Source organism: Lissotriton helveticus, chromosome 10 (genome assembly GCF_964261635.1).
Source record: "Lissotriton helveticus chromosome 10, aLisHel1.1, whole genome shotgun sequence".
Classification (NCBI taxonomy): domain Eukaryota; kingdom Metazoa; phylum Chordata; class Amphibia; order Caudata; family Salamandridae; genus Lissotriton; species Lissotriton helveticus.
Window position 1 is genome coordinate 475,669,194 of NC_136071.1, and position 24,413 is coordinate 475,693,606.

Genomic DNA, 24,413 nt, shown 5'->3' on the forward strand with positions numbered 1-24,413 from the left:
TGTCAGTATTTTTTTCTCCAATATCCTGGGGATTCTAAAAATACCCAGTGTTTGTTGACTCCTTTAGAGGGAACAGAGAAAATAGCAAAATGCAGTACATTTTGGTGATTTTTGGAAAGATTTTTTTTAAAAAGTGCTGTACAAAAAGCATGACTTTTAGTCTAAAAATTGCATTAATGAAAGGCTTGCTGTGCTAGGATCACCATGTTCCCAATTTGCAGGAACAAGTATATATGTATCAAAAAACATTTGTTAACCGTTTTTGCATTTTTCTGAGCGGTAGTAAATTTTTCCTAATTTCCATCATTTCAACCTACTCGAATTTTGTGATGAAAAGAGCTATGAAACTCATGAGGGACCCCATAAAACTACAAATGACAGAAATAGCCGCAAAACTCAAACAGATATACTCAAACCGGCTCTTCTTTGGCAATGAGGATAACAGTGGATTTTGAACCTAGCCTTGGCTGTCACCTGGGGAAACCTACAAAACCCAGTTATTTCTGAATGCTAGACACTCAGGGTAGTCCTGGTAGGTGTGACTTTCATGAATCTCATGAAGTTTGTTTGCATAGACGATTTGAAAACCTCAAACTTTTCAAAAAATCCACTTTTTCCTCACATTTCTAATTGGGAAGTTCGGAAATCTGCAGAGATCCACAAATTTCATACCACCCAGAGTTTGCACACTTATTCTGATAAAAGGGGCCATACTTGTGCCAACATCCACAGCTATCTGCTTTTGCAAAAAAAAAATTTTTTTTAGCATAAGTGTAAAACTTGAATCTGTCTGTTGCGTTTTGTGGCCTTTCCTGCCTTGGGCACTAAGCCCACCAACTGTAACAGTTCAACCCAGATACCATGCCAAGTCAATATGATTTTCGCATTGTCCCTGAATTGGTACATTCCACCATCTCGGCATCAATCTCCCTCAATGCTTGTGTCTTGGGGCTGGGGTGGGAGGTAGGAGCAGGGAGAGTAGAGCAGCTTATTCCCAACCTAGCAGAGAGTTAGTGAGTGCTGGGCAGAGTAGGCATCTAGACCATATGGCTGTTGCAATCAGCTATGCATTCACATGGGGCTCTGGTGTACGATGAGACTGGGACTATATGTGGAAGTATGTGTGTAGGCAGTAGGCACAGTAAGACTTTTATATTTTAACAAAAAAAGGAAAACAGAAGACTAAGGAAAATTTTACTAGATGATGGTACTTACATCTAAGGGCCTGCCAATGGTGCCAATTATTGCTCTTTAAGCCTCAGAGTAGGCTGTAATCAGTTTGTAAATTGTTGTTGATGCAGTACCTCTCTAATTATCTTAAAGAATCAGCATCCTAAGCCATCCAGGACTCATTGTTAGTGACCTTGGGAGAGGTTTGCAGGTTTTTAACCCCTTGCATGCTGATGACGGCCCCCAGCCGTCATGCACTACAGTGCTCATGTGCTGATGACGGCTGGGGGCCGTCATGACCGCACCCGCGCTGAAATCTTCAGCACGGGAGCGGAATCGCGGCAGCATGCAAGGGGTTAAACCCTACGAGGGTCAAAAGCTTTGCTGCCCTCTACCAGCGCTTAAAGCCACAGGGATTTGGGTTCTCTGTGGTTGCTTGATAACAAGGTTCAATGGCAGAATGTAGATATTCAATGAGATGTTGAAAGTTTCCTTTTATTCTTATTGGAAATGTGTCAAAGCCCTTAGGTTTGGCATATAAATGGTGAAGGTTAACATTTTGACAAATCCAGAAGTCCTAACTTTCTATTGTTGAAATCCACTTTCAAATAATCAGAAACTTTGTTCCATTTTAAAAGCAAAATCGTACAAATAGTCACAAGAAGAGACCACATCATTACAATAATGCATAAAATACATCTGTTATATATGTGACATAAAAATATAGATTTATTCCATAAAAAGATTTCATGAATAAAAACAGGCAAAGAGAGACAGTTATGGCCGACACCCAAATAACAATCCCTAACATCCTTAGCAGTAAATCCCTCGTGATAAACCGTGACACACAAAAGCAATTTTTCTGTCATGCTCAAATTTGCAAATATAAAAAAGATGGTCTAACACCAAAAGAATCAATGGTTAAAAATAAAAGTTTTATTAACTTAAATCGAAGGTTTTTATAAAAAGGGCAAATGAATACAATGTGCAAAGTGTCAAAAAATGAAAGCTGATCACAGGAACATAAGGAAAATTCAGTGTGCTTATACTATGTTTTCGCAGGATAGAGCAACTGATGAAACACGCCCAACCTAAAGTAAGCCAATAGACGACGCTGATGATTTGGCATTTCATAAAGAAGATAAGGCTCTATCTCGATACATTTCCTATATGATGGTTTGCCCAGGGCTTCCCTCTTGGCTGCCACGCTGAGAAGAAAAGTCTGCTACAGCCACACAACATCTTGTTCAATAATGCTCTGTTGTTTGGAAAATAACTCTGGTCTCCCAAGAGCATTAAAAGTTTACTTGATATAAACCAGCCAAGGGATTCTGTGCATGTTGTCCATTTTCATATAATCCATAATGGCTAGCCTGTTGAGACTTAATTCTTCCGTTAACCACACAGTACACCACAACAAGAGGGCTCGCAAACAAATAAAATCAGTGATGCAACTCATCTGTAGCTCTTCAAGTAAGATCTCAGTTGGGGTACTTTGCACTACCCCAAGAAGAGCACTGGGCCTAGTTTTGTGTAGCCTCTGGGGTTACACAAATCTCACAACCAAAAGAGGAGATTGGGATACACTTAGCTTTGTACATTTCCATCACAGTTTTAAATGGCTTTCGGCGCAAATGTGAGAAAAAATCATTTACTCTGGTGCATGCCCTCTTTAGGCCCCCAGAGTTATTTTTTATTAAGTGTTGCCAGTTAAGCCTTGAGTCTATTACAATTCCTAAATAGGTAAATTATCAACCTTGCATATAATCTGGTCCTTCAGAGAAAACATTTCACTTTTTATATTTTTCAGCCTCAATACTGATGGAGCAGATTTCATCCACAATCAGGCATTGCTTTATTTTTGTGCTATAGACAGACTGCATTTAAATTGACACCCACATTTTGGTGCAAGTTAAAACACATGGCACATGAGACATGAAATGAGGCCTAGTCAGTCTGAAATGCTTTTGCTGAATTAACATGTGTTTTTGCAGTGTAGAGAAAACTTGTGATTTAAGTGGCCTTTTTAGGTGTGAAGAATAACCATAGAATATGTTCTCTCTTCACAGCTCATTATCTAGTAATTTACACCCCTGTCCCTGTCTTAAGAGACTTTGTCTCGTTGCATATTTAGAAAAAAATATATTTCAGTTTAAAACACCTCTTTTTGTAATGTATGTGAATTAATAATGCACCAAACACTACACATGGGGCTAAATGCTTTTTTGCATGAAAAGCTATCTAAAACATTAAAGCATGAGTATGTATTAACTGTGTGCGCTTTTAAAATTGACACTAAAGTATAATAATGCTATGTTGTACATTGCACATTTTTATTTTTGCATGTTGAGCACAAATATTAAGAAAAGCTTCTTTAAATTAATATCTTTGCTAGAATTTGTTTTATAAAGGGTATTAGTATGGAGTTGGGAAACATAATGAGCTGATTTAGATAAAGTTAATACTCTCTTGTGTTTGTTTTGCTTATTGGGCCTAAGAAAACATGGCCGCCTGTGAATCCAGCAGGGCTGTGACTTGCATTAAAAGAAGAGAACATGCGCAGATTGTACCAGCTTGTCTCAAGACACGAAGGAGACAAGGACACTGTGAACTGTACATTTGTGTGATTGTGCCAATGTACCAGTGTTAGTTAAAGTATCCTTCCTGGTTGCGATGAACAGGAAGGAGGAAATTAGAATGAAACATTTTTCCTAGTAAATGTTGCAAAAACATATAAAATGTATTTAATCATTCATGCTTCTTTTGTTAAAACTGGTATCGCTTAGAATTTAGAATGAGTCAGGTTGGGAGACCGCTTGCCATCATAATTAACCGATCAGGTACAAGCTTTTCTAAATATGAAACATTTTGTGTAGTCTGCCAACAATTAGAGTATAAATAATGACCTCTTTGGAGGCGTGGTTGGCTTTCAGGCTCATTTGGCTTTTAGGCTCATTAGGCTTTAGCCTCTTCGGCTTTAGGGGGGAGTGTGAGCTCTTGAGAGAAGGAACAGATTAGACCCGACATTTTATGGGTTAGGTACGAGATCGTCACGTGTGCAACCTTACGAGATCGTCACGTGTGAAACCTTGGGAAGAGATTTGCGTCCGAGGAGAGTCAGGTGGGGGCGTTCCCTTGCTCATATTTTGTTTCAGAGAGTCCTTGCACGTCATATTTTTTGGCAAGGCAGATCACATTCCTCTGTGGTCTTTGAAGGGTGGGCTGCTTGCTCCTACAACACAGACAGGCAGAGAGTGCAGCTGATTAGGATATAATTGGATGCTAAACTTTAAGTTTATGCTTTGATTAATTAACTAGGTCTGAAAAGATGTATTTGTCTTATGCATTTATTTCTGTTTATGGGAGATTTTTGCAAACTATTTAATTATTGATCATCCTTGCAAGACTCTTTTTCTTAGAAACTTTTTAAGAGTTTTGCCTGACATTTTGCGCCACATTTTCATTTCTACATGTGATGCTTATATGCAGACTGTAAATTGTTCTGTATTAGTGCTATTTTTTCTGTTTTCCAAATTCTGTAACCTGTTGATATTTTACTAATGAATTAAAGGGTCAGAGAAAAATTACCTTTTGACTAGAAAATAAAACCCTTCAAAATACTCAACAACTCTCTTCATTGGCTTAAATAATAATTGCATTTTTGACTGTTCATGTTTATTTAAAGTCTCCTGAAGGTAATAAATGGTGTCAGGGGCCCAACAGTTATTCAGCGGTAATTAGAGGTAGCATGAGGGTTTTGCATTGAGAAATTACCAGATGAAATTACCGCTGCATCAATACCATCACATGCAATTTTTTAAAATTAGTAATAAGTCCAAGCTCCCCATAAAATCAACGAAAATGTCTAAAAGACGCTGCAGACTTCTGGCAGTGCGGGCAATTACGACAGCATCATCTGCGTATAAAAGAGCCAAGAGCAGTCTACCAATGACTCTTGGGACATCTATGCTCAGTACAGAAAGAACAATCTCCAAGTGATTAACATACATAATGGGAAGAAAGGGGCCCAAGATACAGCCCTGCCAGACCCCCGTTCTTAATGCAAAATGCGTTGTGCATTCCCCATTACTACCGTAGAGGACTGAAGCCATTAGCCCCCGATATAGTTCCTAAGAAGGTTCACCAAACACTGTTCCATGTCCATGGACCCAGCTTTGCCCAGAGCTTATCCCTGATAATCTTATCAAAGGTGGATCTGGGGTCTATGAAACTATACAGGAAGGAACCCTTTTTGGCTCTGAGATATGTGTAAATTACAAGGTGGAGATTAAGATTCTGCTCCACAGTGCCCCTCCCCAGACGAAACCCCTATTTGATAATGGACAGGATGTAATGTTCATCAGCCCATTGAGGTAATCTCTTCAATATGACCCTGCCTATGATTTTAACTTCAACATCAATTAAAGAGATGGGTCTATAACAAGGGGGGGTCATTATAGTACCTCTTATTCAACATGGGTACAATGATGGAAAGGCACCATGCATCCGGAAGAGAGGTACTATTAGCAGCATTATTGTGTAAAGTAAGAAGTGGGGCGCGGAGATCCACAAATGATTTTACCAGGTCCCCGGTTACCCCATTTGCCCTAGGGCCTTTCCTGCTGGCAGGGACACAATGGCATCTCTAATCTCCTCCCACTACAGCATCAATGTGGTGCCTGGTGCCAGAGACAAGGGGGGAGAAACTAAGGGCCAGATGTAGGAAGGCAATTACCGGTCGGTAACAACCGAAATCGTCCGTTACCGACCGGTAATTGACTTTCCCTATGTAGGGGGCACATTTACGATTCGGTAAATAACGAATTGGTATTTACCGAATCATCATTTACCGGTAAATGAAATGTAGGAAGCACTTCAAACAGTGCTTTTGGGCTCAAAGGATTCGTTATTTACCACCAACTATTAGTTGGTGGTAAATAAGGAATTCCTATGTAAATGCATAAATGTGCATTTACACCTGTGCCATGTGACAGACAGACATGCCCTTAGGGCATGTATGTATGCCACATGTGCACACCAGCACTAATCAGCAGTGCAACAGGGTGTCAAAGTGCCACCCTGCCACCCTTGAATTTTTCTGTATTTACCGAATCGGTTATTACCGATTCGGTAATTGACATTCATTCCTATGGGCCTCCAGGCCCATAGGAATGAAAGGCAAATACCGAATCGGTAATTACCAATTCGGTAAATACCGAATCTTACCGATTCGGTATTTTTTACAGAATAATTACCTACATTGCATTTACCGATTCGAAAATACAGAATCTGTAAAATTCGGTATTTTCGAATCGGTAAATCTAAATTACCTACATCCAGCCCTAGGCCTCCCCCTCTATCAAGGGAGGAGAAACTATGTAATTCCCCCACTGTTTGCTACATGCATTTTTGGAGACATTGTTGTTGTAGGGGGAAAGGCATGAAGGAGTACAAATTAATGGTTCTTCAGACCTACAGAGTCCTCTGTACTGTTTGAGGCCCTTTAGAGAATGTCCACAATGGTTTTTCACCCAACATCTTATATATATTGTTTATTATCTGTGCAGTATTTCATTTTGAGTATATTAAAGTACTGATTGTAAACTTTTCTCTTGAGTGCTATTTGTGGTATAACTGAACTAGCTCTCCACACCACAAATCTGAGTAAGCACTGTACTGCTCTGCCTCACTGTCCTGTGAGTTAAGTACTAAAAGGGGTGCTTCGTTCCCAGTTTGTGGGCCCCAAGAACCCAGAAGTGAAAGGCACTGGTTGTTATGGATTGAGGCCGGCAACTTCTGATTGCCCTTCAACCTAAAAACCTTAAAGATCAATCCTCTGCTCCATAGAGAGCCACTACCACTGCCTTAATCACCCTTCTCAAGGAGACAAGGAGGGGCTCTTCTCCACAACTCACCATTTCCTTCAGTTAAGCATAGTAGCTTTCAATGATCATTTTCTGAAAATCAAATTCCCTAATTATCATGGCATTGAAATTCCTTACAGAGCCATCTTGCTATATACTACCATTTGGTTATTTTAACACTAGGTAGTTGCTACTGAAATATGTCTGTAGCTTTATCAATAGGCCAGGATTTATATTCTGTGCCCTGTCATTATGCTGGACATATTGAGCAAACAAGAAAATGGGGCAAATTCTCACCATATACCTGAGGACACTTAGTAACATTTCTTCAAGTAACACATTTTACCCTTTCACAAACAGAATAAAACATTTTTAGTGAGCGCACAGCCTTCCGAGCCCTCCACTGAACTTTCACACTAGAAAATCCCCAGCAGACTTGATCAACAAAAGTGCACCCATGATACAGTAGACAAGTAATAGTTCCAGAATTGCATGATGGAGACTCATCATCTCCCAGTCCAACTGCACAAATGCATCCCGAGGTGTCCATGTCAACTGAATAAAAGACTTTGTCGATGTATACAAATGCCAACAGAAGTGATCCTTTTTTTTGGCCAGCACTTATGTCACTTGGAGAAGGTAGCATTCTTGATAGTCCATATTTCCTCTATAATATCCCCTGAATCTTTATCATTATTACTTCTTCACAGGCTCTTGTGATAGAAAGAGTAGAATATTACCATAAATGGTCTGCTCTGGGAGTGAAACTGAATGATCAAAAAAGGTCAAATAATGAACTATTCTTTTATGTGGGACCTAGCTAGTTTGTAAAAATAAAAAGTGTCTTGGTCTGCGGGGAAACTAGATGCCAAATCTTGCCTATATGTATTCTACCCTCTTCAGTTGGATCATTCCTTGATCCCCAGATAATTTGCAGACATTTTGCCAAAGTGATCTCGCCAATACTCTTCCATGACAGCGGAATCTGAGAAATGTACTAACAATTTTTTTCTGTGCCTACCAGTTTCTTAAAGACTCTTAAGACTTTAGCTTCTGCAGCCCTTTTAACGTCAAACCAAAAGAGTTTTGGATTGCACATTTACCCTTAACAGCCCTCAACCCGTATCTGCTTCTTAACCCCTTCCATGCTCAGGACGAGCTCAGCTCGTCATGCAGTACACTGCTTGTGTGCTCATGACGAGCTGAGCTCGTCATGAACAATGATACACAAGGATCTGCAGCACAGCAGGATAATCTCCCTAGCAGCAATGAGATTAAGGCACAATTCTTAGGACCTTCTTTATCCCGTTTTGATTTGGGATTTGCAGCAGTAAGATACCACAAACAATGTAAACCTACATCCATTGATTCAAACTGACATTCTGCTGTTACACATGAAATCTGGAAGAAATGGGCTGGAGAAGCAATAAAAGGGAATATACCCTTCATCCTTATTTCATTGTATATGTTAAGTGGTGCAGATGACAATGCTTAGTTTGTGTAGGTTGATTCAAGTAATCAACACTGGTGCATGTTTTGGGGGATCCAGACTTATTTTGTATCACCTTATTTGTTATAATGCTTCTTTAATTGAGTTTTTCAGCATGCATATAGTGAAACCTGTTTACATAACTGATAACAAATACTATACTTTGCTATGCATGGAATTTGGTCATATACAGTTACTCTGTGAAAAGAAATTGCAAAAAAATCAAACTCTCTGACCTCTCGCTTATTTATGGGTGGGAAGGACAAGGACAGCTGGAGTCGAAGGAGAAGGAGGTAGCAGGAGTGGGACCCACCGTGGGGAAGGTCCTGGAGCCTCTATGACTGCTGGGAGGCATGATCCCCCAATAGGCTCCATGCGTTCAAGTGAAGGGGGGAATCCATAAAGACAATACATGTTGGTGATGTAATGATCATCGAGCGCCCCGATGTGTAAGCACCCATGGGGGTTCAACTGAAGCTTGGCCAGGTGCCCAGTGTTATGGGAGGTTCATGTGATGGGGGACGCCAGGGACATGCTATATGTTTATACATCTTCAACAGCCCAGTACCCCAGTAGTATATTTATGGGTCTAGAATGGGGATCAAGGGGGTAGATGTGTAATTGGACAAAAAGAGTGAAGATCAGGACTCCACCGATGAGGTATCTGGGGGTGGATCTATCAGGAAAGGAGTGACTTTCCAGTCCGAGTTTTGAGGCAACAACACAGGCATCTAGCATCCTCTCTGTGCAGTGCCATTCCCTAGGCTTGCGCCCATCGGAAAGATGAGCTCAGCCAATGCGCTGGATCTAGGGAGGTTGGTAATTTCCAGTGCATTGTGATCTTTTTTAGCTAGTATAAGAGTCATGTCCAGGAAACACATTGCAGCCCTGTGTGTGCATGGTATCATGTATATATCCATGGCACCCACCTCCCACAATGAAATGCCTGATTTTATTGTAACTTTTTCCAGTTGGGAATGTACAATACTCCAGCATATTTATAACAGTGGGCAATCCCATATCATATGGCTCAGGTCCTCACCAGCAAGGCAGATCTAGCGCAGCTGACAGTTGACAGTTGTTTAGGGGAGAGCTATGCCGTGTGAAGGATGTAGAATTGGATTTTTTCAAACAAAAATGCTGGTATGTCAGGGCCTTTTCCCACTCCTTAGCATAGGTCTCCCATGTTTCCTCAAGGGTTGCAGTGTGATAAGAGCCTTGGTGAGCCAGCTAATTAATTTACATCCATTGGCCATAGAGTGTAATATTTGTATGAGTCGGTGTGTGACTGGTACAGTCTTGTGAATTATCCTGCTGTCCCCCATGGCATCTTTAAAGGGGGAATAAAGGAGGAATTGGCCTTCGGAAAGTGCATACAGATCGGTCAACATTTTCAATGTCATTAATCGACCATTCTGATATAGATCTCCCATGCTTGATAGCTCAGCCTCCTCCTATATATGTAGTAGTCGGAAAGTAGGGAGTCTGATAAGCGAGCCCACGGGTGCGTGTGGGGGTAGATGCCTAGTGACATGAAGCATTTTCATCACACAGTAGAGTGCTACCAGCAGGAGAAGAGGCGAGTATCAGAGTGCTCAGGAACTGGGGTTTAAGAGTCAGAGGAGAGCCTTGTGGGACAGTGGAGGACTAATTGATACTGTGTCATCTAGATACCAGCCCATCAGTCATCTGGTATGGACAGCCTCCATTGTCCAATATAACCAGCAAATACAATGGAGGTATTCCTTCCTGGGATTAAGCCATTTTGATAATTATGGATCATGTGCGATAGCAGCTGTTGCACTCTTTGGGGTACCATAAAATAAAAGGTATCACGTCCCAAATTCCCTACTCATAGTAACAGGCAAAGCAGGCTGATGCTTAAACTATTTTGCCACTTGGGAGTAAACAGTTAAAGGTTGTACAGTTTAGTTGAGTCAATATGTGCTACATATTGATGCAATTTACATGCGATATGGTGTGGAAAATTAGACGGACTGATCCATGTGTGTTGTACAGAATCATATAATTTAGGACAGGGCACAGGAGGGCCTGGGGTCTGTACAGAGTAGATTTTAAAAACAAACGAGTGTCGCTAAACTTCATTGGAAATTTAAGAAGATATCCACATGTTGCATGAGTAACTGTAATTTCAGTACAGAACAATATAATTGAGGGGAAACAGTTGTTACAACGAGGTTTTTACCTGGTTAAGCCTTTAAATGCCTTTTTAGAGGGATATTTTTACCGCAAAACTGCATTTAAAACGCATGCTAATACAACGCATTTAAGGTAAGTTGGGAGTGTGGTGGGTCGCCCCCCACAAATACATTGTTTTTAAATACAAAAACAATGTGTGGTATTGACATGCGTTTTAAATGCATTTTCGCTGTAAAAACATGCGTGCTAAAAAATGCGTGTAAAAGGCAAGCAAAGTATTTGCATGTGATGTACCATCGTACAACCTAATTGAGTTGTGGCACAAACAACTTATTTGGGGAAAAGAAGACTCCATATGACTTTGACATGAACTACAGAGAATATTTCAGCAAATTGTAGTGATGCCACATGAACACCACAGCTCCAAAGAAGGTAACTAGTGTATTTTAATGAGAGCGCAAGCCAACCCACACTCCTTCGGTCAACCTTCAACTTTTGCTGCAATTTAAACCCACACATCTACCCACCGTTATTCCAAGAGCTAATTGAACACAGAACTCCCAACATTACTACACACAACTAGGCTGCTGGGCACTAAGAAAAGCATATTAAGATTTCACTTTAAAAAAAACAAATACCAGCAAAATTTAAGACATGTATCAGTATATAATATGAAAGGAAAACAAAGGAACACCTGGAGCCAAGTAAACTTAACAAAATCAGAATGGCACGATTTGCTGATGAGTTATCCTACGCACAGTAAGTAGAATGATCAATTGTGTTCCTCTGCATTATCATCATGCCCCATATCCAGATGGGTTCTCAGACCACTCTCACCAGGTTTCTCCTATGCCGTCCCTTAACCCGCACAGCATTCCAACATATTTTGAGGGTTACTTCAGGATCACAAAACTCCCATTGCCTTGCCTTTTGATGTGAACGACATTTCCTATTTTTAACTGATTGGACTTTGATCTGTCTTGATATCAAATGACTGAGTTTTCTGTGTGCTGCTTCTAACCTAATCCTGACTATACTCTCCTATTCTGTGAAGGTATCCCCTTGTTTCAGCCATCTCAACATTCTAGCCCTAAACAACAGGCTTTCTTCTGTGCCACAAATATTATGGGCAAACTTTGAAGTATGGATTGGTGCAATAAAACCACAACATGGACATGACTGCAAAATAAATGAACTACACCGACTGTATACATTTGGTTGGTACTCTAATCATGCATCTGACCTGACCTTTTGTCTTTGGATGATAAAAACAGCTATTCAAGTGCTGCTTCCAGAAAGGTTTCCACTTTATCACCACTTTATCATACCCAAATTGAACATTGTTACCAGAGACCAAAAACTCTGGAAATCCTTCTGTAGAAAGTAGGTGTTTCAAAAACTCTACCTTCCTACTAGACATAGATTCAACTGCAGCCTGACTTCAGGCTTCTTAGTATAATTGTAATTTAGGACAAAGGTAAGGCAGCGCTTTGTCAGCAATTTATTGAAAAAAAACATTTTATTATTATCCAGTGTTTTTCCGATACTTAAAAAGGAAATCTGATGGGCTGTAAAGGACACATAGACAAATTCAGCCCCTGTACACAACTGGGACAGATCATTTACAACATACTGGTGTCCACTCTGCTGGCAGACAATCCGAAGGAATATTGTGCCCTTCAAGTACTGTACGTACGAACAAAATTAAAACAGTGACTTATGGTTGTGAGGAGGACTAAGATTCCCCTCCTGTTCTCCACAGTCCAGGGAGAGTGGATTAAGTGCTCAACAGTCCCAACACAGATTCGTCCCATGCTGGGACTCAGTTTTATCTTCTGGAAGCACTAGAAGTGACAGTCAAGTTGGCACACTAATTTTACCATACAGGTAAATTGAGGAAGCCTATTTTATTTACCATTAAAAGGTGTCTAATGTTCTGTACTTGTTTTGGGAGTATCTATATGTTGTCTTGAAGATGGTGGTAAAAATCATAGATACCCACTGAAATGCGTGGACAAAAAATTACTGGATTTGTTAACATATCTGATATGATGATTGACAATCTTTAGTTCAAGTACCATGTACAATGTGGATACAGAGCAGTAATTTGAAATAGAACATTAATGTTGTCTTGTATCACTCTCAACATTGTATATTATTTTGTTGTATGGTTTATGGATTGTGTAAATCTATGTTTCAAGGTAATGTGCTAATTGTAAATGGAGTTTTTTAACTAAACTTTCCTACAAATAGGAATTGTTTTTAATACTGGAAAGTGTCTTTTACGTTTCCTTTTTATTATAACAAATGATAGGCACTTTTTTGTGTATAACTATAAATAAATCACTGAAGTATTTTTTTTATATTTGCCTAGTGTCTTTCCTATACTGCAGTGCTACTGGGGTTGATATATATGATACACGAGCGATAAGCCTTAACTGTGTGTTAGATTGAAGGTTGCGAGATCTTGTGGTATTGGATCTCCCAAGGAAAATTGCATTTTTACTGCGTAAACCATATATCTCCTAGCATACACTCCTCTCAGTGCCAACATCCAATGACATGGGCCATCATCTCCTGCCTTAATTTTACTATACTCATGCAGAGAACACACCCCAGTATGGTCTACATCTCCTGCTGGCATAAAACAATTTTCATGTGTTGGAAATGACCATCTTTTGCTTGGCATTCCCCCCTATAGTTTGAGTTTTGGTAATGAACCCATTTTCGTGCTACAGGACTTTGCAAACGTTACCCCTGCTAACCAGTGGTAAAGGACTTGTGTTCTCCTTTTTAAACATGGTCAAATTAGCAACCACCTAATTAGCACATTAATGTATAAGTCCCTAGTATATGGTGTTACCTGTACCCAGGGCCTGTCAATTAAATGCATCTAGTGAGCTGCAGCACTCATTGAGCCACCCACTAAAGTAGCAATGTAAAACATATATCCGTGCTGCCAATGCATACTGGTTGCACAATTTAAACTGCCAATTTAGCCTGGCAAAATAAATCTTTTGACTTTGCCAGGTTTAAATCCTTCTTTTTATGGCTTGTAAGTCGCCTGTTTGGTAGACCTGAAAGTCCAAACAGTAAAGTGAATGGTATTAAAAGTAGTACTTCTAAAAATTAATGGTTTACATGACCTGGAAGGGTAAAACCTCTGAAGTCATTCTTCATTGTAGCATGGTTGGCTTTCTTATGGGTTAACACTCATTTACACTACTACATTCATTAAGTGATACATTTAGTTTGGGAATAGCTAGAAAATCACTTCAATGATTAACTTTAGTAGTAAATTACCATTCAGCTTAACGGTCCAGTTGGATTATAAATGACCTTTTTGGGAAATTACATTTTTTTTAAAAAGTCATTTTCCTGCTGGTGTCCAACTGTCCTCTGACCCCACATGTCTTCCCTGTGGTGAGATGTGTATTGCTTCCTGAGAGTGGACAAATGGCTCCATGTGTGGGGGAGAGGGTCACCTGCCTTGACAGGATGCCGCAGATGTATGCCCAGCCCCTTCCTGAGCTTCAAAGGATATCTAACCTAGCAGATGAAGCTCACACATAGGCCTGCCTACCTTTTGTCTCTATAGTCAGACTCACTTCAAACATAGTAGGAGGGGAAGAACGGATCAGAACTGATTTAGAAGGTGGACAAAGGATTACCCTCTACCCACACACTGACCCTGGGCATAAATGGGGGCCCACTGGCTCTTCCTCAGAACACTCCTGGACCTGTAAAGAATCAGAAAGAGGCGTCTCCTGCTGTCTGAATAACCTGAAGAAAGACTAGATTTGCCTGCTTTAATCCCAGGCCCCAAGATGCGACCCCAGGTGTCAGTTCCCTGCAACTGCTCAGCTGATTAGTTCCAACTAAACCTGCCCTGGACTCTGCTACTGAACTCTGTTGGAGTGAGTCCAAACACCCAAGTGTTGCCCCCCCAGGTTCTGGATGCTTAACAGGTGTTGGAGTATTTGCCTCCTGTCCCCAAAGTGGAAGAAGTGGGACTTAAAAACTTTCTGCCAACGTTCTGTCTGGAGAGCCAATGGAGACCGAGGTCACTGTTGAATCTGTTTCCATCAACATCAAATTGTCAACCAATCTTTAATATCAATCAAACATATTTTGATGCTTAAAAACTGTCTCTTCCTTTGATTGTTTTCCTTAATTAATCTGTAATTTTTATCTAGAATATTCCACATCCATTGCGTCATTGTGATTGTCATTCAGTTATTCAGTTCCTTCATAGACACTTATGAGGTGCTCTATTCTCTTGGCTGTTTTCATTGTGTCCTATAAAGGCTGTTATGCATGTGGCTATATTTTCTGATTGTCTCTGACTCCTCTCAAAAAAAGATGTCAAAACCACTATGCTGGATTGAGCATCACAGTTTTTTCTAATTTATTGAGAATCACTTAATACTCATCAAGAACTTCCCTCTCCTGTACCAGAAAATCTGAAAGGTGTTTTTAGATTGCCTTACCTTCAAAGCCCAAAAAGAGTAAAAGTAGAAATGTCTTCCTCCGTAGCCTGAAAGTGGACACCCGAATATCACATAAATCTCAATCACAGGTCTCAAATGTATCCAGCTATTGCCTCCGTGCCATAGGTGGATGATCCAGTGATTCCAAAAATGGTGGTGGTGAATTTACCGCCTGCATATTGAAAGAAAATGATTTGCTATAAAAAGGTTGAAAAAGTGACAAAAGAGCAGTTACACGGTCCAACTACAGAGAAAAAGAACAGACAACACGGTAAATGATATACTCAAACGACATTTGCAGCATTATATCATAAAAATTAAATGTAAACATCACAAAAAACACACAGCCATAAGATAATGTGCAACTCATAGAATATTTGTTGAAGAAATGTTTGAAGAGTACAAAAACAGTAGCCAATAGGTAAGATCCTCCTGGTTTAACACACTGAAGGTTGAGTCAAAAGCAATTCCTTACTTACTAGGTGCGTGTCACTGCAGAACTCAGTTTCACGGGACATTACGTGCTTAATTGAGGCGTGCGCATCACCCTATTAAATATGTGCTCCAGATCGTAAACAAACTAGTTCACAAAGGAAATTAGTGTACAAGTCACCATAGCACTCACATTCATGGATTGTGACGCAGTTCAAAAAGGTATGTGATTGACTGATAGAAATGTGTGTGCCAGGTAAAACACAATTTCGCGAAATGTCTCAAGTCAATCTGATACCCGGTACGTATGAGGCTGTTAGAGTGGGCTATCAAATTCGAATATATGACGGAACAACAAAAGTTGTTTACAGATGGCTTTTTACAATGAACAAATTACGATGCCGGCATTACCCAACAGTTTTATTGAACAACATGAGTTATAACACAATAGAATCACAACAAACAGCATTTCAACGCATTCATTTATGCCATTATAATGACTAATGGTATTTAACAGCACTTATAGAGGCAAAGCAACATGCTGGTTTTACAAACAAAAGAGGACATATCACTGCGCCTCGTTGAAGAATTTCAAGCACTAAAAAGATGTATCCGCTGCAAATACATCTTGAATTTGAGCAAACACCACCATGCCAAAGCTTGTTCCTAACGCACATATACAGTAAGGGGGAAAGTACAGTAGTACTATCTTTCTGTCTAAGGATGTGATCGAATGCTCCCCAAAGGAAAATGACGCTGCTTGAATGTTGGTAACGGTAGCCATAAAACCAAAAAAGAACAAAAGAATACCATTCTGTCACAAGTTAATCAGGGTAAAAAACACTCCAAATCACACGTTTTGAAAAAAACAAGGACATGTCTGAACAAATATTGGCCAAATTACAACCGTTTTTGTTGATCGAGGCTTCAGACTACCTGGAGAGAGCTGCATACATCCTACATAACTAACACTACTCCCCTTACCAGTAGATTAGTTGCCCGTTTTCATATTTGACCACAATTTATTGCTATTTTTTAATTTTGTTTTTAAACCAAATTCAGAATGTTTTTGTATTCCTGGTGGTTTATATCTCTTCTACGTTGGTTTTAGTTTTTCTATATCTATTTTGTAAAATGATTCACTAAACTGTAGCGAGGGTGAACTGCTACAACATGCTTCAGATATAATTTGGTGGTAACACACCAGCAAACTAAATACCTCCCCACTTCTGTCTTACAGTAAAGATAGCCACCAAATGTAGTATAAATATGTGCTTAAAAGCTGTCTTACCTGCCACTATTGTTGTTTGCCTTCCAATTGATGTTGTAACCATACCCAATTGAACTATTTAAAGCTCAGAAGCGTTCTTAAGGCCTGTTTGTTGTGTTAGAAAAGTGTATTTTTTATCATTTGATACAATGTAAATAGATTTTACTAAAAGAAAATTTGTAAAAAATGGTAGTGTTGTACATACATGGTTCACTTTATTAATATTGTTCTTTCATGTCAATAAATTACTTTTTAGTTCAATATTTTTATTTGTAAAAATAAATTGACTTTCAAATAATGTGTCTTTCTTTCATGCCTTATGTTGATGGTCTCCAGTAAATGTCTTTGTTCTTTCAAATGTACTTGTCAAAAAAGGTTAAGTTTAACATGTTTTTTATTTAATTGTATAGAAAAATGTGCTTTGTTTTTAATTATCTTGCATTTATAGATTCCCAAAGAAATTATTTAGGTAATAAAGAAATAACTGTTAGTACTTTTAACCATCTAAAATCCTTCTTTTCTAAGATATCTCGACTAAGAACATAAGTATCTGCTATTAGTTTCATTGGTTAACAGTGGCATATTTTGTTTCCAAATGTATCAATTATTTTACATTAATTCCCAGATTTTAAAATTAGTTCCTGAGTATTAATGCACTTCACCCAACCCAAATCCCCTTTTTCTTCTGCATCCCTCTCCTAAAAGTAAGTGTCTAATCTGTTAAAGCAAGTGTTTCCTTGTGAATTTTACAAATAAGAACCTAATTTTTTTCTAAATTACAAAACACAGATATTTTCAAATTAATACTCCAGCGTTATTACATTTCCTCACCCAAGCCCCTTTTTTACGCCAGCATTCTGTCCCTAAAAGTAAGTCTAATCTGTTGAAGCAAGTGTTTTCCTTAAGTTATTACAAATGAGTGCTCATTTGTTTTTAATACAAAATAAATATTTTCAAATGAATACTCAGGCAATAAAAATAGTACCTGGTAATTACTAAACTTCAGCGCCCAAACCCCCTATTTTCTCTGGCATCCCGCCCCTAACATAAAGTGCCTTTACCCTAAAAGTAAATCTTCTTTTTTAATAATAATATAAAAATGACTGCTTATTTTCTTTAAAAAAATTAAAATATTCATATTATTACTCAGGTATTCATATTTGTACCTTAGTATTAATACACTCCCTCCCAAACCCCTTAACCCTCTGGCATCCTGCCCCTTAAAGTTATTGTCTTATCCCTTAAAGTAAATTCCATTTAAAAAGAATATGTTCGATAATCAGGTATAAATATGAAATCCCTGAGTAAAAATACAGATTTCCACCCAAAACTCAGTTTTCACCTGGTAACCCACCCCTTAAAGTAAGTCTCCTTATGTCTTCAACTAAATGCCCCTATTTTATAAAACAATTATATTTTGACGCATAATTATTTGTAAAATAAGTTAACAATATATTCACATTAATACTCAGAAATAATAACGAATACCTGAGTATTAATGCACTACCCCACCACCACACCCGAAACCCCTTTTTTCCTCCGGCATTCTGGCCCTGAAAACACATTTACTTAAAATGTGAAAATGCGGGTAGATTTCCAACCAAATCAGATGCATATGTTTCCTCAGAGAAGACATTAGTGCAGTCCCGTAAATCTCAGTGGTTACGATCTAATCTAGAAGGAAAGCATCATTTCTGCCAAATGTTTATTTTTATTTACTTACATTTTTTTAAGACAAAGGAAGAGATAAGCACTGTTGACCATGGTGGTAACCTTGCATCATTTCTGCCAAATGTTTATTTTTATTTACTTACATTTTTTTAAGACAAAGGAAGAGATGAGCACTGTTGACCATGGTGGTAACCTTTAAACTGACTCGGCATATATCTATATTCACACTGGAATTGTTATTAACGGCACCAGCAAACCTCCATTCTGGTCGCCATCGATTAGTTAGTGAACACTTATCATAATTCAGTGCACAGCTGGCTTCCTACTCACACACGGAAAAGGATTTACATTGCCGAGGGACAAAAGGGAACATTCAGAGGTATAGGTAAGAGCAGTTTTGATTAGATTGACATTACCCCATTTCAGGGCCGATTTCCTAATTTCGATTTGAAAGTAAATATATTTTGTTGTAATGACATACGTTGTTGAGCCATTCTGCATTAACACAGGCATAGTATTGATGCCTTCATAGTGGATCTGATGGAGCAAGGATTCGCACGTAACGCGACTTGCTTGTATTCAGTCCTCTCAACATAACATTATTGCACTAACTAACATGTTTGTCTTATTAATATTGCATTTCACGACATGTTAGGTGTCTAGAAGAAGCTTGCTTATGTGTTTCTACTAACAATAATCTGCTTACACTTAAATAGCCGCTGCTACGCGGGATTTCCTACTGCGCATGCATCTGTCATACTCATGTGAGATGACGTCTTTCTCGGCTTGGAGGGAAACTTTCACTTCTGCGCACTAGAACTAAGATGGCTGCTCTGTGTTACAGCATGCATGAAGCTTGCACTGCTGCTTTTGCTAAGCTGTTCGTTTTGCCTAATCATGAATGCAATAGTTAAAATAAAGTAATGGGAATAGAGTAGAGATAAGTGGTATACGGTACAATTATTTATTCTCTGTTCTAAGACGTTTCTTTTCTATTTTTCATGTAACGATAATCTTGGGCCTGGGAGGTGTTGTTACTCCATCTTGAAAACCCACACTGCGCATGTCAAACTCCAGAAGGAGCTGAAGTCATTTGACATTGAAGCCATGCCAAGCTTACAGCACACTAAAAGATGCGCCTGGGAATCTAACCTGCTGACCCCAAGCGGAAGAAAATATTGTTAACATTGTATTTCTATAAGAACATCCATTGTTGGGTGGAATAAAGATGCATGGGAAAATTAAATTTGATGGGCGGGCATGTCAAGAGAATATTCAGAAGTAAAAGTTTCATTTTAGTATGGTGTGATGATCTCTCCCCATCTCTTGGCCAATCAAATTTGGGGATCCTTACACTTGCAACATTGGGGGGGGGTGGTACACTACCCTGGGAAACAGTATAACTAGAGTAGGCTAGCTAGAGAAATTGTCCGACTTGTCCGAATAGCTGACCTGTCACTTACCCAATAGATTCAATAGGTGATCGGGAGCAGAGGTGCTGGCGGAGTACTCTGTCGGAAGAATAGATAACCCAATTGGGGTTTGGGATTTGGGTGCTGGCGAAGCACTCTGTCCGGGGATTTGCTGACCCAGTCGGGGTACAACTGTTAGCTGCAGAGAGGGTACAACGCAGGCGTTTGTCCTTTAGCTGCGGGTGCTGGATCTAGCCTGAGGTGGTCCTGTCCTGATCCAATTTGGTCCGTACTTGTCCTGATTCTGGTCTGCACCTATTCTTTCCTGTTGGCACCTGCATCTTGGGGTCCTGTCCTTTTCCCAGCCCGTGGCCAGGGTTGGTCTTCACACCATTTTAGGTAAATTTAATGTGGGTTTGTCATTTTACTGTCTTCTCTTTTCCACCCTTCCTATGTTTCAATGCTTAAATGAAAAGTTTCTTATTTCATCTCACCTTAATCTTATTCTTGTTGATTAATCAAGTTTCAATTAATGTAGTATGGACACTGATTTACATACATAAAGAGTTTAAACCTTCCCCGAGTCTGTGGTTATTATATGAGTGCAAATGTTATATCTCTACCAATTATTCTAACACCCTGATCCATTAGGTTTTCAGGTACTGGTGACCAGGATTGGTAAGTCCAATGGTATAGGTCCTTAATGGTTAAACAACATTTGATATGAGTGTAGGTTTTACCTGTTCAAATTGTGTATTTATAGTTTTATGGGCCAGGTGAGTATGGTAAATAACGGGCAGGCGAACCTGTGCTCTATCAGATCCAGTTGGTTGTATGTGAAAATGTTGTTGTAATGACAGGCATTGTTGCGCCACTTGGAACAATGAAAGGCAGAGTATTGATGCATTCATTTTGGATCTGCTTCTTTATGACAAGCGTTGTTGCGCCATTTGGTATAACCACAGGAGTAGTAATGACGCTGTTGAGGTTCCACTTTCTTTAAGAAGGCTTTTTATTCAAAAGGTTTAATTAAAAGTGACTTTCCCATCCAATTCACCTCGTTGGATACTGTTGGCTGGAACCCGCAATGCATTCCACTGACCTAATGCAGGAAGTATTGGTTCTTTGGCCTGCACTTTGCTCATCTGTGAGGCTTGAAATGCACCAATCGGTAAATGGGCTCAGCACTGCGCAAGGGTGCAATGTCACCGGTCAATAGAGGCCATTGCACCTTGGGATGAATTAATCCTGTTTTCCACTGCATTGGAACCTACCATGGAGAGCCTTGTCTGTTAAAAAGCCATTAACTCCACAATTGTCCACACTTAAATTGGCCAAACTGCTCCATCACTGTTGCATCAAGTTGGAGAGCAGGTGCAAAGATTTCCATTATCTTGCCTCATGCAAACATCAATGCTTAAGAGCCCTTACGATTTCCATACTCGTGGATTCTTCTCAGGGAGGGTGGTGACTCGCTGTAGTGATGTAATAAGGATACAGGGAAACCACACCTCCAAAGAAGGTAGGTATGTTATTTCAACAGGAAGACCAAGACACTCCACGCTCCTTCCGTCTTCATCCAACCTTTGTAACATTTTAAAACCACACAACCAACCACCAGTTCTCATATCACACAACACACAAGGATGTATGACGTAACAACGCATGCTTTTACCACGCATGCTGTTACAACGCGTTTTTTACAATGCATACCATTACAACGCGTAGCGCTTTGGGGTGCTGGATAGTGAATAGTTTAATTTACTATTCCAACTCCAGTCCCCGTGGACACTAGGGAAGGTGTTGGACAGTAAATTAAATCTATTCCCTATCCTATAGCGCCGGCCAGCGCAATGCGTTGTAATCGTTTTCGTTGTAAAACCTGCGTTGTAAAGGCACTGCGTGGTAAAAGTTGCGTTGTAAAGGATGTTTCCAACACACAACATTCTTAAACCCAGCTATGCTGCTGGACACAAGCAAGAACTTAACGCAAATTTCTGAGGTACTCAGTGCCACCTGTATGATGGATCCCGTATCTAGGAAATTTGAAAGTGTTGAAGATCAAAGAGACTTTATGATCACGGTCAACAACAGTCGCACGTCATGCATAGCAACGCCGATTTTTCCCTTCCTGTGTGTATTTTTTCATCTCATTTTCTCTCCATTCTCAGAGATACTTCAAGTGTATTTGTTGGTTCTGTCTCACAACAAACAAAAGAATATCTGTGGAAAATGAATACATCAGATGTAATGTTATGTTTTATTTGGGAAACAGGATTTAGGAATAAAACAAACCCAATAGATGGTCCTCAATAATGATGTCATAAATGCATCATAATCAAAAGGAATTCGTGTGAATGTCTGCCAATGCTTGTTCACTTATACTTTGTTTTTTTACGTAATTGGGACTATTTGTGATATGTTGTTTAATAATAGCAGTTAATACACAGTACACAATGAACCTCTATATCCTGCATTAATCGTTTTTTAATAAGGCTATCTCGCCAATTATCCATATTGATCAACAGAAACGAGAAGGGGTCAAATAACAATCGTTGGAACATGCCTTCTTGTGGAAGGAATGAAGCAGATGAGAATCCATGTGATATAAATCTGATATTATGACAACTGTCTGAATTTTACTGCTCGCTTTCAGTGGAATAAAAGCATTTCCAGCAAAATAGACTTCCGCCTTCTGAACATATGTTTTCTCAAGAATCCCTGCTTCTGTTTACCCACTGATTTATATAGATATAAAGCTTGCAGAAATGCTGACATTAAAAAAGATACCCAGGAGCCCCCTTTTCCATTTAATTACTTAAGTGCAAGTGAGCCTTCTGTTAACGTGCAATTGACTAGATATAAATAATACATATTGCATTTGTAATGGGTTCTTGGAAATCAACGTGTTACTTTTTGGAGCACAACATTTGTTAAGCGACCATAAGGCAATTCATTTCAGAATCGGATATTCATAAGCAACGCACTCACCAGCGTTGCCTTATAACACGAATCAAACCTTTTTATTGTCGGTTTGGAACATAAATTCCGCTTTTAAACCGCTGATCCCTTCAGCCATAGTCTAATATAGTTAAATCTCTATTCTCCTTGCATATTTTCGCTGGAACTATTATGTTGCTATAATTTCCAAACCCGCCCCTCCTTTCAAACCCAGAGTTTGCTCAGGTGTAGAAATTCTAGTGTAAATGTTGTTTGGGATCTGAATTTAATTAATCTTGCTTAGGCTAATTTTCAGTGCAACTGATTGAAAAATTTGGAAATGCCCCGAGAGGTATTGTGATCCTCCCACAGGACCATGCAGGTCATCACTTTAATAAATATTTCACGCTATAAAGACATTACCTCCTCATCTTCCTTGTCCCAGTACTTACATAGTGAGAGTTACCTCATGTATCGATTTAATGTACACTCTCCCAAGCTGTTTTTCTATTAAACCAACCCCCTCCCATGAAACCATTCCTTCCCTAAAGCACATCCTGTGCTTACTTTGTGGAGCCGGTTCTAAATATCTGCACAATAAGGGTTTCTAAGGCACTCGTTTATTTCCCTTTTATAATTTAATATGTATACATGATTTTTCCTTCCTTTTCACCATCTAATGAAAGGCTTGGCGTTCGGGCAGGAAGAAGAGCCTGCTGAACGGCTGCAATGGTGGCGATCCTTGACAGCAGGGTTCGCGCAGGAAAGCTGCCCTACTGTGGAAGACAGTAACTCCCTACCTTCTAGTTGGTTTTACAAGACAATAAGACTTGGCGATTTTAGAGTTGAGAGGCCGAGGGGTCCCGGCATCCACTCTGCCTCCTGTGTTTGGGGTGCTTTCTTGCCCCGTCTCTAGGACCTATTTATTTACCGCGACCTCTGGCTTGGTGGAGAGGCCGCATTCGGTTGAATCCATTATCATTCTTTAGCTCACATCACCACCCCAGTTCAGACCGAATATATGTCTTTTCTACACATGCAATACATCGCATGGCATTATGCGGTCGTTACAACGCCCGCGTTGTTACATCGGGAACCATTACATCGCTAGTCATTCCAACGACTTTCTGTAGAGGGTGCACTGGACTTAAGAATAGTATAATTTACTATTCCTACTCCAGTTTGTGCGACAGCAGGGAAGGTGTTGGATTGTATATCCAACACCTTCTGCACCCTACAGCTAGTCATTGTAACAACTTGTGATGTAATGGTTCGCGATGTAACAAAGCGGTCGTTGTAACGACCGCGTTATAATGGCAAGCGATGTATTGCATGCGATGTAAACGCTGTTTCCAGTTCAGACCCAGCCATATCAAAATCAGGCTTGACATTGCGTTTGCTTATGTTTGCTGTGTTCGACTTAAGTTGGTTGGGTATGCCAAGACGTGGATCCCTTGCTCATGTTGGATTCAAGCTAGCCTAGCTGATGAAGGGTAACCCAGAAACTGGTCCCAG

General features: G+C 39.6%; 1 long non-coding RNA gene across 1 annotated transcript in view; it reads right to left on the minus strand.

The window, feature by feature from the left end:
* Nucleotides 1–24,413, minus strand: part of LOC144785340 (uncharacterized) — a 4,610,862-nt gene that overhangs the window by 2,176,681 nt on the left and 2,409,768 nt on the right. Inside the window, exon 7 of the long non-coding RNA XR_013601832.1 lies at nt 15,174–15,345. This is a non-coding gene — a long non-coding RNA (uncharacterized LOC144785340). The remainder of the gene's footprint in view (nt 1–15,173; nt 15,346–24,413) is intronic.